Source organism: Lipotes vexillifer, unplaced genomic scaffold, assembly GCF_000442215.2.
Source record: "Lipotes vexillifer unplaced genomic scaffold, Lipotes_vexillifer_v1.1 scaffold1691, whole genome shotgun sequence".
NCBI classification, from domain to species: Eukaryota; Metazoa; Chordata; class Mammalia; order Artiodactyla; family Lipotidae; genus Lipotes; species Lipotes vexillifer.
The window spans coordinates 2,011,505-2,016,191 of NW_006789046.1; positions in this window are offsets into that span (position 1 = coordinate 2,011,505).

A 4,687-nucleotide genomic window follows, 5' to 3' on the forward strand; every position below is an offset into this window, starting at 1 on the left:
CTACCTGGAGCTGTTTCTCTATCCACCTTCATCTCTCAGAATTTGGGGAGAGGATTTATAATATTCGTACAAAGTGCTCTGAGCATCTCGAGCTGCTATTTTGATTTCAATTAACTGTAAGTCCTTACTAGCGATGTGAAAAGTCAGATAGCTGTTTCTGGCTACAGGCTTCACTGGTTTTGTGTGTTTTAGGATCTCTGCTGATGGCATTTAAAGATTGTGCTATGTACCCTGGTCCCCTACTCTATCTGGGTAATAAGGAGAATAAGTCTGGCCCGTAGAAAGGCCCCAGACCTGTGAAGGGGACCTGGGTGTTCTGCTTGCTCTGGGTTCTGTACCCGGCAGCCTTTCTGGAGCACAGTTTTCTGGTCTCCCAGGGAGGTGGGGATCTTTGTTCCCTGCAGGACACCAGGTCCCTAAGGTAATGGGTGTAAACTGCTCTGCACATTGGATCAAGAACCATTCAAGGTCGTGCGTCTTATGGATTCAGGGACATTAGGAGGATCTCCCATCAGCTTGTTTGGTGTTTGCCAGGCCCTGGCATCGCTGCTGGCAGCCTGCTGTCACTGCAGGGACCAGAGCTCCCTTTGTTGCCGGCCTCGAGCTCCCTGTCCTTTTCCTTGCCTCCATCCACACGATTCCACCTCAGCCTGGTCTCTTTGGATGCAAGCTTCCTGGTCCCAAGCATCTTTTTAAAAAATTAATATATTTTCTTTTTCAGGACAGTTTTAGGTTTACCAGAAAATGAGCAGGAAGTACGGAGAGTCCATATACCCTCTCCAAGTTCACTATTATTACTTTTTCATTGTGGTAAAGTACACACAGCAGATTTTGAATATTGACCACTTTGAAGTGCACAGTTCTACGGCATTAAATGCATATTCTCATCCTTGCGCGGCCATCTCCCCCATCCGTTCCCAGGACGCTTCCCTCCTCTCCACCTGGGCCTACTCCTCTGGCTGGGAGCTTTCTCTGTGCACCTGCTGCTGCTTTTCCTGGTGGCATCTTCCAGACAGCCCCTGTCATCCCAGCCCGCGGTGCAGGCGCCAGGCCCTTGATTAGCTCTGCCGCCCTCCCTACCAGTCTCCCCTCCGTTTTACGCGCCCCTTGGAGGCATCAGCCCTCCTCTGTGCCTGGACATCACCCGCTTCCTTGGCCCGAGCCCCAGCCCTGACATCCTTTAAGGATCGCCTCCAGTTTCCTTCAGAGCTCTGCCCCTCATGGAGTGCTCCCCAGAAAACTTCCAGCTGCGCCTCTTGCGGGCTGTGATGTGGACCCTGCTGTGGAGCAGTCACACGCCCCCCACAGAGCCCATGAGTGCCCTGGAGGAGACAGGGTGCCCCTCCCAGGCTGCCCTGTTTCTCTGGCCCCACCCCCTGCCCTGCCCCCAGCCTGTTAAATCCCGTGGGAGTGCCCAGTTAGGACATAGCCTCAGGGTCAGGAGAGAGGGGCACATGTGCAGAGGGTGCCCACGGGAGCCTGTAGGTGGGGCATGAAGGCAGGGTTGGGTGGAGGAGGGGCCTGGGGCCCCAAGGCCAAGACCTTTCCCCTCTAAGGCAAAGTGTTGAAGCCCGAGAGCCAGCCAGCAGAGGGGCCGGGAGAGGGATGCAATTTGGGCTCCGCAGGGGATGCAGCTGGTCAGGGAAGTGAGGGGAGCAGGTGCTGGGGGCAGGCCCTCCTCGCCTCTACCCTGCTCCACCGAACCCCCTCCCCAGCCCTCCCCCAGCCTCTGGCCTTCCTCTCCGCCCAAGCTACTGCCCATCGGAAGCCCAGACCTGTGCTCTGCTCCGGACGCAGCTTCAGCAGGGCAGTGGTCAATACACAGGGAACGATCCCAGCAGTGGGCAGTGAAGGTCCAGGACGGCTAGACCTTAGAAATCTAGGAGGATGACTTAAATGATAGTGTAGAGGGGCCTGTTGCTTCCCAAGATGGGGTTTTGGTCGGTGGATCTAGAGACCCTAGGGAGGCTGGGCGCTGTCTCTGCACATCTGTGGCTTATCTGTGAGGAAGGAGCCCCATGACTCTGACCATTAGACTTCCCACCATCCCGGGTTCGTTGGAACAGCCCTGAAGGACAGGCAGGTACACAGAGAGCTGCCCTGGGCCAGATCACGATTAGTCAAGTCTCGTTGCCAGACCAGTGGGCACTGAAGCCCAGGGGCCTCCGCTCGGGGTGTCTCTGCAGGCGGTTCTCCAGACCTGCTTCCAGTCCACGCCCCTGGACACAGCCGCACGTTCCTCTACTCCGGGTGACACGTGGGCTAGAGCCATGTTTATTAACCCAGTGACAGATAGGCCCTGGGCTGCCGGTGAGGAGAGGCCGTCTGCAGCCTTGGAACACCCACCCCTTCATCCAACACCCAACACCCACCCCTTCTTCCTGTTTAACACCCAACTGGTGACAAACCAGGCGATGCAGAAGGGGGTGGCCCTGGGCAGCCACTGACATGTCGTTAATTTGTGTTGATAACAGCACAGCCTGAGCGTCAGAGGGGCTGGTCTACCTTCTGTCAGAGCCCAATTCTCCACCTTCCTCTGGGGGTGGAGGGGAGCAGTAGGTGAATGGTTCCCCATCTCAAATGGGGATGGTGGCACCTGGGCGCCCCTCTCCCCCAGACCTGCTGGGTCAGAGTGTAGGGATTTGCCCAATGAGTTTCTTAAAGCCCCCTGGTTTGGAGAAGCACTGAATCAGATGACCTTAGAGCCTCTGGGCACCAGTGCTGTTTCAGTCGAGCTGTGCTTTTTTAGCAGGCCCTGCTTGATGTGGGGCAACTGCACTCCAAGGGCATTGTCTTGGGCTTTGGGTGGGGAGGGCCTCCATTCTCATCTGGGAGGTATCCTGGCAGAAACTGTGCTCTTTGGGATTCTTTTCCTTCCCTTTCTTCTGACAGGGTGGGGGGTAAACTCAGATTTATGTTCACCAGCTGGAGGACTCGGATAGAACTGCCAAATTAGGACGCTGCCAACTCGGATGGTGGGAGCCGAATAGAAATTCACACTGAGCAAGGAACCCAGCCTCTGCTGACTTGCAGGGCGTCGCCTTCCCCACGGTGGTCAGCTACAGGACGCGAGCTGTGGTGGTGGAGCTGGGGGCTGTGTTGTGGGGGACTGTGGTCCCATGTGATCGTCGCTTCCCACCGGGACGGAGGTGAGGGGCCCCTGGCAGGACCCACTGGGTGTGAGGCATTCTGGACCCACGGGCCTTGCACTGTAAATAGCAACAAGCCATCTCTTTAAATAGGAGCAAAATAAGGCAGTAAGGGGGATTCGAGGGGAAAGTACTGCAGGGGTTGGGAATGCAGGCAGGGAGGGTGTGTTTGGAGAGCTTGCTCTAGGCTCCTTCCTTTGGCTCAAATGAGGAAGCTGTGGCCGGTGGGCCCCTGGAACGTCTGGGGCCTGAGGAGGGCAGCTCTGGCTGGGCTCAGTCACCATCTCAGCTGCCGATGAGCAGAGCCCGGTTTACAGTACAAGCCAGCCTGTAATGAGAGTGGTTCTCACTGGAGCATGTCGGTAGTGTGAGAACCATGTGTGTCCGTCACGTGTGCAACGTGGGAGAAGATGAGAGGGTGCAGACCAGAGCACGGACCAGGCCACACAGCTCTCTGGGTCATTGCTAAGGGCCCCCTCCTTTTAAATTTCCCGTAAGATTTTACATGACATGCACCCCAGCTTTATTAACCTATATTGATGTCCCTATTTTTATCAATTAACAGTACACAGTAAAAAACAGGAAGTAGCGATAAAAACAACATAAACACTCATTCAGTGAGCTGGTGAATAGTTAACATGTGCGGGCTTTTCAGGTAAATGTATACTTTGAATTAGGCTTTTTGAAATATCAAAAGTAGTTCATTGAAAATAGACATCATAAGAAAATTAGATGAAAATATAAGCCAGTGATGACTGGATCTTTGGCTTGAGATGAATGATATAAGGTGTAAAAGTGATAAAAAGAAATCACTAAGGAAAAGTTATCATCAATTTGCCTAGAAGTTTAAAACCTCTGTATTTCAAAATGAGTAATACAATTAAAAGGCAAATAACAAATTAGGAAAAACATACATGCAGCAACTATAGCAAAGGATTAAGATCTTTGCTATATCAAGAGTTCTTTCATATCAATAAGAATTCTGACACCCCAGCAGAAAAATTGGCAAAGTACACCAGCAGACAATTCACAAATGTTTAATAAACATAGGAGAACCTGCTCAAGTGAACTGATGATCAGAAAACCATTTTCCAATGACCAAATTAGCAAAGATTCAAATCCCTAAAACTCTGATAACTTTTTGGAAATCCATTGGACATTATGTCAGGGGTCCAGTTTTTCCTTCTAAGGAAATAGTCAGGAATCCCAGAAATTGTCCTAAGGAAATAGTGAGGCTACAGGTACAGATTTATGTATAAAATGTAAAGTTTATTGTTTAAGTAGCCACTAGTTGGAAACCAAATATCTAATGATGGTGGCTGGCTCAAGAATGGTGCATCCTTGTTATATATTTATAGCTATCAGGATGGAGGGTTGACATTTTGAATTTTTAAATTAGTTAATAATGTGGTATATTAGTATTCTGTGGCTGCCATAAAAAGTACCACAAACTGGGTAGCTTAAGCAACAGAAATTAATTTTCTCACAGTGTTGGAGGCTGGAAACCTGAGATCTTGGCGTTGAAGGGTTGCTTCCTG